Source organism: Chlorocebus sabaeus, chromosome 26, assembly GCF_047675955.1.
Source record: "Chlorocebus sabaeus isolate Y175 chromosome 26, mChlSab1.0.hap1, whole genome shotgun sequence".
NCBI classification, from domain to species: Eukaryota; Metazoa; Chordata; class Mammalia; order Primates; family Cercopithecidae; genus Chlorocebus; species Chlorocebus sabaeus.
Window position 1 is genome coordinate 53,333,797 of NC_132929.1, and position 13,526 is coordinate 53,347,322.

Genomic DNA, 13,526 nt, shown 5'->3' on the forward strand with positions numbered 1-13,526 from the left:
AGAATGGAAATACAATGGTCTACTAGGAATCTGACAGCTTACTGAGGAGATTTTTAAATCATAAAGTAGGGGTTGTCAAGCCTTTACCCATAGTTCAATCCAACCTGCCACCTGCTTATATATGGCTTGCTAGGTAAAACTAATTTTTACACTTTTAAAGAGTTGAAAAAAATCAAAAGGAGAATATTTTGAGACATAAAAACTAAATGAAATTCAAATTTCATGGTCCATAAATAAAATTTTATCAGAACACAGCCAGCTCATTTGTTTATATATTGTCTACGACTGATTTTTTTTTTACCATAAAGGCAAAATTAAGTAGTTGTTACAGGAACTAAATGCCTACAAAGTCCAAAATATACATTATTTGGCCCTTTACAGGTAACATTTGCCAAATTTCTAACACAAACTACATTTCACATGGCTATTCTCTAAAATTTTAGAATTCCTATTTTAAAAGACTAAATCAAATGATTTATTTTGGTCCTTACACTCTGATAATGCTATTCCTTCATATTTCTAATCAATGTTAATAATTTTATATTTAAAATTAGTATCTCATAATAGAGACAATTTTCATATTCTCAAGAAATCCATTTTCCTGATTCATAAAATTTATTAAGTATGATATATCCTTTTCTTCTGCTCAGTTTCTGATTTAGAGTTTGTAATGGGCTCTCTGATTTGAAAAATAAATAATAGTTCCCATAGCAGACACAGTTCATTTATAACAATACTGAGAAAAAGTACATCAATGCATAAGTGTTAAGAAACAATTTCCTGGGAGCTTCTGAATTCTGCAAAGGTGTTAGCATTAAAACCTATTCTAGAATGATTCAACTTCTGCTTGTGACCATGGGAGAGTAAACAGTGCCAGGACAATCCTCTCACCATAAACAATTAGAATACAGCATAAAATACTGGAAAGGACTATTTTCAGACACAGGCAGTGCAGTACTATGATCCCTAAGAAAACAGAAATAAGGGGAGTCCTACCATCAACTCAGGCTCTCAGCCAGAAAGAAATTTACCACTTCAGTACCAGGAGGAAGAACTTAAACAGAGCCTGGCAATCTTGTTTACTTGGAGAGAGAGAAAAAAGTGCAAGGAAGCCAAGAAGGCTAGAATTTATGGGGCAGAATTCCAGAGAAGAGGGAGACAGCTAAAGTAATCTGAATAAGGGTTCTCCTGAGCATTTAGCTGATAAAAACGTTACATGAAGTAGGGCAAATTTTTTTTTGAGACCAGAGAAGAACATCTAAGGAAAAAATGTTACCAGAGAGTTGCAATACAAAGATTCTCAGAGCTGACACAGGACCAAGAATTTAACAAGCTCCCTTCAGCAAGAAGGGAGAAACCCAAATATACAAAGCAATCAGCAGGGACCCCAGAAGGGCCAAACCACTGAGATAGGGGCGCTAGTATAAAGGCTACTCTAGATACGCCTGAAAGGAGTGTTTAGGCCTAGAACTGAACAAATTAATCTGTACTTAACAAAAATGCTTTCCGGGAATAAGTCCAACATTCTTTAAAGATACACAACGAGATTAAGGATTCAAGTATTTAAATTCATAAATATTTATCATTTAATAAAAAAGTTACTGGACATAGTAAGAAGCAGAGAAATGTGGCCCATAACCAGAAAAATATCAGTCAATAGAAAGAAACCCAGAAATGATAGAAATGATAGAATTGGCAGGCAAAGACATTAAAAGGGCTGTAATAACTATGCCCTATATTCAAAGACATAAATGAAAAAAGGAATATAGTAGAGAGAGAAATAGAGGATTTTCAAAAAGAACCAAAAAATAACTTCTAGAGATAAAATATATAGAGAGAAATGAATATTTCACTAGATAGAAAAGCAGTAGTTTATACACAGAAGAAAAAGAAGGTAGTGAATTTGAAAACACAGCAATATAATTTACCAAAAACGGTCAGAGAGAAAAAAAATGACTGTGAGACAATGGAAGAATACTGTTGTAAAGGTCTTAATTATATGAGAAATAGTATAATATTATGTAATGGTAGATTATAATAAGTTAAAGAGGCATATATCATTATAAAGGAATCAGTAAAATAAGTAGAATAAAGCCAATAAGGAAATGACTGAGCCAATAGTGGAGGTTAGATAGAATGCCAAAGCATACTTAATTCAAAGGAAGGGTTAATAGAAAACAAATAGAAAGATGGTAGATGTAAACTCAATCACATTAGCAACACATTAAATGTAAATCATATAAATATTTCAATTAAAAGACATAAAAAAGTAAGAACCAAACATATGCCATCTATAAGAGTCTCACACTAAAAACAAGAAAATAAGTTAAAAGTAAAAGGATCATTAGTCAGGCATGGTGGCGGGTGCCTGTAATCCCAGCTACTCGGGAGGCTGAGGTACGAGAATCACTTGACCTGGGATGCGGAGGTTGTAGTGAGCTGAGATCATGCCATTGCACTCCAGCCTTGGTCAACAAGAGCGAAACTCTGTCTCAAAAAAGAAAAAAATAAATAAGAAGTAAAAGGACAGAAGATATGCCATGCAAACTGAAATCTTAAGAAAGCTGGAAGAGCTGTAATTATACCAGACAATTATACTAAATTAAAAAAGATATATATTATCAGAGATACTGAGGGACATTTCATAATGATCACGGGGTAAATTCATTAGAAGACAGAACAATTCTAAATGTGTATGCACACAATGCTAGACCTACAAAATACACAAAGCAAAAACTGACAGAACTGAAGGGAGAAACAAACAATAACAGTTGGAGACATCAACATCCTCTCATTAACTGAAAGAATAAATATGATGACAAAAGTGCAGCAACGATAAAGAAGACTTAAGCAGCACTCTCAACTGAATTGCAATCTATAAAATATTCCAATTGACAAAAGCAAAATATAAATTTTTACAATGCCCATGAAACATTTGCCAAGACAGACTATGCACCAATTGATAAATAAGTCTTACAAATTAAAAGAATTGAAACTATACACAGTGCCTTATCACAATGGAATTAGAATTCAATAAGTGAAAGATATCTAGAAAATTCCCAAATATTTAGAAATCAAGTAGGGGCCAGGCACGGTGCCTCACGCCTGTAACCCCAGCACTTTGGGAGTCCGAGATAGGTGGATCACCTGAGGTCAGGAGTTCAAGACCAGCCTGGCCAACATGGAGAAACCCCATCTCTACTAAAAATAAAAAGTTAGCCGGTGTGGTGGCACATGCCTGTAATCCCAGCTACTTGGGAGGATGAGGTAGGAGAGTTGCTTGAACCCGGGAGGCGGAGGTTGCGGTGAGCCGAGATCATGCCACTGCACTCCAGCCTGGGCAACAAGAGCGAAACATGGTCTCAAAAAATAAAAAGAAAAAGAAATCAAGCACTATATTTCTAAAATAATCTATGGACAAAATAAGACATTATGAGAGAAATTAGAAAATATTTTGAGCTAAATGAAAACTCAACATATAAAAGTTTGTAAAATGCCATTAAAAAGGTGCTTTGAGGAAATTTATAGTTTTCTATTCCTTTATTAGGGAAGAAAAGGTCTAAACTCAGTTATGTAACCTCACACTACAGGAAGCTAGAAAAAAGGAGGAAATTAAGCCAAAGTAAATACAGAGTAACAAAATAACAAAGAAGGGAAATTAAAAAAAAAAGATACCTGAAAAATAGAGAAAAATCAATGCAACCAAAAACTGTTCTTTGAGAGAAAATTAATGAAATTGGTAAACTTGTAGGTAGACTGAACAAGAAAAGAAACAGAAAATCACCAATATTAGGAATAAAAGGAGAGACTATCACTAAAGAATCTACAGATATTAAAAAAAAAGACTACTATAAATGATTTTATGCCAATACGTTTGACAACTAAGATAAAATGGACAAATTCCTTAGAAGACACAGATTACCAATACTGACTTAAGAGGTAATCTGAAATCTACGAAACAAATACTACAACTATTAAATAATTTTAGCAAGATTGCAGAATAGAAAGTCAATACACAAATATCTATTTTATTTCTATAGCAACAAGCAGAAATTTAAAAAATTCAAGTACCATTTATAATAACATTAAAAACATGAAATATTAAATTTATCAAAGAATTAGAATTTGTAAAACCTTCCCACAAAGAAAACTCCGGGCCAGGCGCGGTGGCTCACGCCTGTAATCCCAGCACTTTGGGAGTCCAATGCAGGCAGATCAGGAGGTCAGGAGTTCGAGACCAGCCTGACCAACTTGGTGAAACCCTGTCTCTACTAAAAATACAAAAATTAGCTGGGTGTGGTGGCGTGCACCTGCAATGCCAGATATTCAGGAGGCTGAGGCAGGAGAATCACTTGAACCTGGGAGGCAGAGGTTGCAATGAGCCGGGATTGCGCCAGTGCACTCCAGCGTGGGCAATAGAACGAGACTCCATCTCAAAAAAAAAGAAAAAAAAAAAGGAAAAAGAAAGAAAACTCTAGCTCCCAAAAGATTTGTTGGTGAATTCTATCAAACATGTAAATGAAAAGTACCAATCCCACATAAATTCTTCCAGAGAGTAGAGAAGGAAACACTTCCAAACTGACGTTATAATAAACAGTATTGGATTGATTCTAAAACTAGAAAAAAAATTCAAAAAAGAACCCTAAACCACACATCAATATCCCTCATAAACACAGATACCAAAAAAAAAAAAAATCCTTAAAAATAGCAAATCAAATTCAGCAATATATAAAAAAGAATGCAAGGTTGATTTTACATCTCAAACAAATTAATGTAACCATCGTATTAGTCCATTCTTGCATTGCTATAAAGAACTACCTGAGACTGAGTAATATATGAAGAAAAGAGGTTTAATTGACTTGCAGTTCCACATGTTGTACAGGAAGCACGGCTGGGCAGGCCTCAGGAAACTTACAATCACAGCAGAAGATGAAGAAGCAGGAGGCACATCCTCACATGGCAGAGCAGAAGAGCAAGGGAGAAGGAGGAAGTGCTACACACTTTTAAATAATCAGATCTCGTGAGAACTCACTATCACGAGAACAGCAAGTGAAGAAGTCAGTCCCCATGATCCACTCACCTCCTACCAGGCCACTCCTCCAACAGTGTTGGAGCATTACAATTTGACAAACTGGAGGATTACAATTTGACATGAGATTTGGGTGGGGACACAGAGTCAAACCATATCAGCCATATTAACAGAATCAAAGAGAAAACCAATATTTTCACTTCAACAAATAAAGATAAAAAGGCATTTAACAAATTTCAATACTCATTCATAACAAAAACTTCGGGAAATGCAGAATAGAAAAGAACTTCATTAATTTTAAAAAGGGCATCTGTAAAATATACATAGCCAACATCATACTTAGTGAAAAACCAAATGATTTTCTCCTAACATTGGGAACCAGGCAAAGATGTTCACTTCTGTTCAACATTACAATGGAGGTCATAACTAGTGTAATGAGACAACAGAAAAATAATGAAAAGCATAAAGATGGGAAAGAAAGAGGTTAAAATGTCTTTATTTGCAGAAGACACGATTATATGCATAGAAAATCCTAAGGAAACCTACAAAAGAAATACCACAACTCTTGAGTGATTTTAGCAAGATCACAAATTAGAAAGTCAACATACAAATATCTGTTCTATTTCTATATCTAACAACAAGTAAAAACGTTAAATACCATTGATAATAGCATTAAAAAAATGAAATACTTGAGTTTAACAAATTATGAATCTAACAAAATATGAGAAATTCTTATAAAATGGTATCTTAAAAAAACACTGCTAAGACAAATCAAACAAAACTGAAATAAATGAATATATCAGGTTAACGGATTGGAAGACTCAACATTATTAATGTGGCAATTCTTCCCAAATTAGGTCTACAGATTCAATCTGACACCAATAAAAATCCTAGGTTTTATTCATAGAAACATACAAGCTGGTTCTAAAATATATACGGTATTTGTCTTTCTGTGCCTGGCTTATTTCTCTTAACAGAATGTCCTCCAGTTCCATCTATGTTATTACAAATGAGAGGATTTCATTCTTTTTTATGGTTGAATAATATGCCACTGGGCATATGTAGCACATTTTCTTTATCCATTCATCTACTGATGGACACTTAACATTAGGTGAAATGTGCCAGCCACAGAAAGTCAAATATTGCATGTTCTCACTGTTACATGACAGTTTAAAAAATTGATCTCAAGGAAGTAGAGAGGAGAATGATGGTTACCAGACGCTTGGAAGGGTAGTGGAGGGTGGAGGATAGATGGTTGGTTAACGAGTGTAAAAATATAGTTAGAGGCTGGGCGCAGTGGTTCACGCCTGTAATCCCAGCACTTTGGGAGGCCAAGATGGGTGGACCACTTGAGGTCAGGAGTTCAAGACCAGTCTGGCCAACATGATGAAACCCGGTCTCTATTAAAAACAGAAAAATTAGCCAGGCATGGTGGCGCATGCCTGTAATCCCAGCTACTTGGGAGGCTGAGGCAGAGGTTGCAGTGAACCAATATCATGCCACTGCCTAGCCTGGGCAATAGAATGAAACTCCATCTCAAAAAAATTTTTTTTAAACTCCAAAATATAGTTAGATAGTAGAAGTAAGATCTAGTGTTTGGTAGCACAAAAGGGAGACTATAGTTAACAATAATTTAACGTATATTTCAACATAACTACAGGAGTAGATTCAGAATGCTACCCACACAAAAAAAATGATAAATGTTTTGAGTTGATGGAGATACCAATTACCCTGATTTGATCATTATACAATGTATGCTCGTATCAAAATATCACATGTACCCTAGAAATATGTACAACTATTGTGTATGCATAACAATTTTTAAAAATGTATATGAAAACCCAAATGAAAAACTAATTTTTAAAATAAAGAATGAAGTATGAATACTTCTAATAACTGATCTCTAGATTTATAACTAAGCTAGAGCAATTGAGATAGTTTGATCATGGCCTGCAGATAAACATACAAATGGAATATAATAGAGAATACAAAAATAGACCTACAAATATATGCTACATTGATTTTCAACAAAAGTGTCAAGCTAATTCAATACAGGAAGATAATATTTTCAACAAATGGTGTAGAAGAGGATATCTACCTGGCATGAAAATGAACTCTCCCTTTACCTCACACCATATATATAAACTCAAAATGCATCATAAACCTAAGAGTGAAACTACAAAACACCAAGAAAAAAGAAAAAGGAAAGGATGTTATGACCTTAGGATAAAGAGAAACCATAAAAACACAAAACAGAACTCACCTCATAAACTGTAATTTATAAAAATTAAAAACTTCTGCTGTTTTAAAAACAGAATTAGAAAAATTAAGTGGCCAGTAAGTACATGAAACAATTAAAACCATAAGATACCACTTCATACACATAGAAAAGATAAATTTAGAAAGACTGACAATTTCAAATATTGGCAAGAATGTCGAGCTGTGGTGTCTATGTCAGTAGCTACAGTATTGGATGATGCAAATATAGAAAATTTTTTATTACTGCAGAAAGTTCTATAGGACAACAATGATGTAGAGTATCTGAAATGCTCATAAATTGCTTCTAGGAATGGAAAATTTTATCAACATTTTAAAAAAGTTCAGCAGCTTCTTCCAAAGTTTAAAATAAAATTTAAAAACTTACCAAAGAACCATAGTTTCACTCCTAAGTATTCACTCCACAGAGTTGGCATCATCAGAGGCCTAGCAGGAAGCTGAAACTCCCACCCCTGCCCACAACAGGTGCCTCCTGCCAAGTGTCACTGGAGGATGATTAGGACCCTGAACTTATTCCTCTACCTGACAGTAATGAGGCAACATCCTTTCCCTACCAGTATACTATCAAAAGAGACCTGCCAAAACAGAAGGCTTAAATGAAATGCAAAATCTCATGACATAATGTCCAAAATGTCTAGGTTTTGATTGAAAACCATTTGCCATATCAAGAATCAGGAAAATCATAACTTGAATGAGAAAAGACAATCAATGGATACCAACACCAAGATAACAGACATAAGAATTATCTTACAAGGGAGGAAAAATGGCAGATAGGGGTCAGGACTAACTTCAGCTCCCAGTTGGATGGATACAGTAGCATGTGGAGACTCACATCATGAACTTCTGCTCCAATAACTACCGCAGGAACATACCAGGAAAGCCGAGATAATCCACAGACCCTTTGAAGGAGCTGGATTGCTGCTGTAGGCTCTGTGGGACAGCCAAGGAACTGTGAGTCAGCTAGTTTTCTCAGTGGGGAGGCTTATAGCCTGGGACAAAGTTCTCAGCCCTCCTCACTGGCTGCCTGGAAATCAACTCCGTGTTGTTGGTTGGGGGGCACAGTGGGAGTGGGACCAGCCTTTTGGGTTGTAGCCTGCATGGGAGCTGTGTGAGGACTCTGGCTGCAGGCATTTTCTACTTCCCTGGCAACCTGTGTGATGCAGCAGAGGCAGCCATAATCTTCCTGGGAAGATAATTGCATTGGCCTGGGAAACACATCCCCATCCTCTACAGCAGCCACATCAATTCCTGCCCAAGGAGAGTCTGAGCTCAGATACACCTAACCCTGTCCACATCTGATGGTCCTGCTGGTAGCTGAAGACCAAGGATATACCCTCTTGAGAGGTCTATGGCCCCAACCTCCACCTCATCCTCCCTATACTACCACAGTTGATATGCTCTTTAAAGCACCACCTCCTATCTGGAAGCCAAACAACACAAAACCAGCTCGGGTAACAAAAATACAACCAGGAACCCTCACAGTATTCACTTCATGCTCCTGCCACCTCCACCAGATCAGGTGTTGGTATCCATGGCTGAGAGACCTGAAGACAGATCACATCATAAGACTCTGCAGATACTCCCCAGTACCAGCCCAGAGCCTGATAGCTCTGCTGGATGGCTAGATCCAGAAGAGAAACAACAATCACTTCAGTTCAGCTCTCAGAAATTCCCATCCCTATGGGAAAGGGAAGAGCACCACATGAAGGGAGCAACCTGTGGGACAAAAGAATCTGAACAAAAGAATCTGAATCTTTGAGTCCCAGATCTTCCCTTTGATACAGTCTACCCGAATAAGAAGGAACCAGAAAAACAATTTTGGCAATAGACAAAACAAGGTTCTTTAACACCCCCAAGAGATCACACTAGCTCACCAACAATGGATCCAAACCAGGAAAAAAATCTCTGAATTGCCAGAAAAAGAATTCAGAAAGTCAACTATTAAGCCAATTGAGTAGGCATCAGAGAAAGGTCAAATCCAAGAAATCAAAAAAAGATACAGGATATGAATGGAAAAATCTCCAGTGCAATAGATAGCATAAATAAAAACTAATCACAACTTCTGGAAATGAAGGGCACACTTAGAGAATTGCAAAATGCACTGGAATGTCTCAGAAATAGAATTGAACAAGTAGAAGAAAGAACTTCAAGCCTGAAGACAAGGCTTTTGAATTAACCCAATCTGATACAGACAAAGAAGAAAAAAGAATTTTTAAAAAATGAACAAGCCAGGCACAGTTGCTCATGCCTATAATCCCAGCATTCTGGGAGGCCGAGGAGGGCAGATCACTTGATGTCAGGAGTTTGAGACCAGTCTGGCCAACATGGTGAAACCCCGTCTCTACTAAAATACAAAAATTAGCTGGGTGTGGCGGTGTGTGCCTGTAATCCTAGCTATGTGGGAGGTTGAGGTAGGAGAATCACTTGAACCTGGGAGGCGGAGGATGCAGTGAGCCGAGATTGCACCACTGCATTTCAGTCTGGATGACAGAGAAAGACTTCATCTCAAAAAAAACAAAAACAACAACAACAACAACAAAAAACTTCCAAGAAGTTTGACATTATGTTAAATGACCAAATTTAAGAATAACTCGTGTTTCTGAGGAAGAAGAGAAATCTAAAAGTTTGGAAAACATGTTTGGGAGAATAATTGAAGAAAACTTTCTTGGCCTTGCTAGGGATCTAGACATCCAAATACAAAAAGCTCAAAGAACTCCTGGGAAATTTCATTGCAAAAAGATCATCACCTAGGCACACAGTCATCAGGTTATCTAAAGTCAAGATGAATGAAAGAATCTTAAGGGCTGTGAGGCAAAAGTATCAGGTAACCTATAAAGAAAAACCTATCAGATTAACAGCAGATTTCATAGCAGAAACCCTACAAGCTAGAAGGGACTGGGATCCTATCTTTAGCCTCCTTAAACAAAAATAATTATCAGTCAAGAATTTTGTATGCAACAAAACTAGGCTTCATAAATGAAGAAAATATATGGTAATCTTCAGACAAACAACTGCTGAGAGAATTAGCCACTACCAAGCCAGCACTACAAGCACTGCTAAAAGGAGCTCTAAGTCTTGAAACAAATCCTCCAAATACACCCAAATCGAATATCCTTAAAGCATAAATCTCACAGGACCTATAAAACAACACCACAATGAAAAAAAAAAAAAAAAAGGTATTCAGGCAATAAATAGAGCAATGAATAGAATAGTACCTCACATCTCAATACTAACGTTGAAAGAATGGGCCTAAATGCTCCACTTAAAAGACAGAGAATGGCAGAATGGATAAGAATTCAGTAATTAAGTATCTGCTGTCTTTAAGAGACTCACCTGACACATAAGGACTCACATAAAGTTAAGGTAACGGGGTGGAAAAAGATACTCCATGCAAATGGGTACCAGAAGCAAGCAGAAATAGCTATTCTTATATCAGACAAAACAAACTTTAGAGCAACAGCTGTTAAAAAAGATAAAGAGAGACACTGCATAATGATAAAAGGTCTAATACAACAGGAAAATATCACAATCCTAAATAGATATGCACCTAACACTGGAGCTCCCAATTTATAAAACAATTACTACTAGACCTAAGAAATTAGATAGGCAGCAACAAAATAATAGTGGGGACTTCAATACTTCACCGACAGCACTAAACAGGTAATCGAGACAAAAAGTCAACAAAGAAACAATGGGCTTAATAGACGTTTACATAACATTCTACCCAACAACTACAGAATACACATTCTATTCATCAACACATGGAACATTCTCCAAGACAGACCATATGACAGGCAACAAACTCTCAACAAATTTAAGAAAATCGAAATTATACAAAGCACTTTATTAGACCACATTGGAATAAAATTGGAAATCAACTTCAAAAGGAACCCTCAAAACCATGCAAATATACGGAAATTAAATAACATGTTCCTGAATGATCACTGAGTCAAAAGTGAAATCAAGATGGAAATTAACAAATTATTTGAACTGAGCAATAATAGTGACACAACCTATAAAAACCTCTGGGATATAGCAAAGGCAGTGCTAACAGGAAATTCATAGCATTAAATGCCTACATCGATAAGTCTGAAAGTGCACAAACAAGACAATCTAAGGTCACACCTCAAGGAGCTAGAGAAACAAGAACAAACCAAACCCAAGCCCAACAGAAGAAAATAAGCAACCAAGATCAGAGCAGAACTAAATGAAACTGCAACAAACAAAAAAAATACAACAGATAAATGCAATAAAAAGCTGGTTATTTGAAAAGATAAATAAAATTGATAGACCAGTAGTGGGATTAACCAAGAAAGAAGAGAGAAGATCCAAATAAGCTCAATTATAAACAAAATGGGAGATATAACAGCCAATACTACAGAAATACAAAATGTCACTCAAGGCTACTATGAACACCTTTATGTGCATGAACTAGAAAACTAGAGGAGATAGATAAATTCCTGGAAATATACAACCCTTCTAGGTTAAACCAGGAAGAAACAGAAACTCTGAACAGACCAATAACAAGAAATAAGACTGAAATTGTAATTTAAAAGTTACCAACAAAAAAAGTCCAGGACTAGATGGATTCACAGCTGAATTCTATCAGACATTTAAAGAAGAACTGGTTACCAATCCTATTGACACTACTCCAAAAGACACAGAAAGAGGGAATCCTCTTGAAATCATTCTATGAAGACAGTTTCACCCTAATACCAAAACCAGAAAAGGACATAACCAAAAAAAGAAAACTACAAACCAATATCCCTGATGAACATAGATGCAAAAATCCTTAACAAAATACTAGCTAAACGAATCCAACAGCAGATCAAAAAGATAATCCATCATGATCCAGTGGGTTTCATACCAGGGATGCAGGGATGGTTTAACATCGGCAAGTCAATAAATGTGATACACCACACAAAAAGAATTAAAAACAAAAATCACATGATCATCTCAATAGATGTGGAAAAAGCATTTCACAAAATCCAGCATCCCTTTATGTATGATTAAAACCCTCAGCAAAATTGGTAAAGAAGGAACATACCTTAAGGTAATAAAAACCATCTATGACAAGCTCACAGCTAACACTATAATGAATGGGGAAAAGTTGAAAGCATTCCCCCTGAAAACTGGAATAGGACAGGGATGTCCACTTTCACCAATTCTATTCAACACAGTACTGGAAGTCCTAGTCAGAAAAATTAGACAAGAGAAAGAAATAAAGGGCATCCAAATTGGCAAACAGAAGTCAAACTGTTGCTGTTTGCTGATGACATAATCGTATACCTAGAAAACCCTGAAAGACTCATCCAAAAAGCTCCTGAACTAGTAAATGAATTCAGCAAAGTTTCAGGATACAAAATTAATGTATACAAATCAGTAGCCCTGCTATACATCAACAGCAACCAAGGTGAGAATCAAATCAAGAAATCAATCCTTTTTATAATAGCTGTTAAAAACAAAAACAAAAAAATTAGGAATATACTTAATCAAGAGGTGAAAGTGAAAGACCTCTGCAAGGAAAACTACAAAACACTGCTGAAAGAAATTACAGATGACAAAACAAATAGAAACATATCCCATGTTCATGGATGGGTAGAATCAATATTGTGATAATGACCATACTGCCAAAAGCAATCAACAAATTCAATGCAATTCCCATCAAAATACCACCATTCTTCACAGAACTAGAAAAAAAAAATCCTAAAATTCACATGGAACCAAAAGAATCCACATAGCCAAAGCAAGACTAAGCAAAAAGAACAAATTTGGAGGCATCATATTACCCAACTTCAAATGATACTATAAGGCCATAGTCACCAAAACAGCATCGTACTGGAAGAGAAACAGGCACACAGACCAATGGAACAGAATAGGGAATCCAGAAATAAAGCGAAATACTTACAGTCAAACTGATCTTTGACAAAGCAAACAAAAACATAAAGTAGGAAAAGGAAACTATCTGCAGCAACCTAGATGGAATTGGAGACCATTACTGCAAGTGAAGTAACTCAGTAATGGAAAACCAAACATAGTATGTCCTCACTCATAAGTGGAGGCTAAGCTATGAGCACGCAAAGACATAAGAATGATACAATGAACTTTGAGGACTTGGGGGAAGAGTAAGAGGGAGATGAGGGATAAAAGACTACATATTGGGTACAGCGTGTACTTCTAGGGTGATGGGTGCACCAAAATCTCATAAATCACCACTAAA

At 36.2% G+C, this 13,526-nt stretch overlaps 1 protein-coding gene across 9 annotated transcripts in view; it reads right to left on the reverse strand.

Moving 5' to 3' along the window:
- PEAK1 (pseudopodium enriched atypical kinase 1) overlaps positions 1–13,526 on the reverse strand; it is a 302,147-nt gene that overhangs the window by 139,654 nt on the left and 148,967 nt on the right. The gene's annotated exons all lie outside the window — the stretch shown is intronic.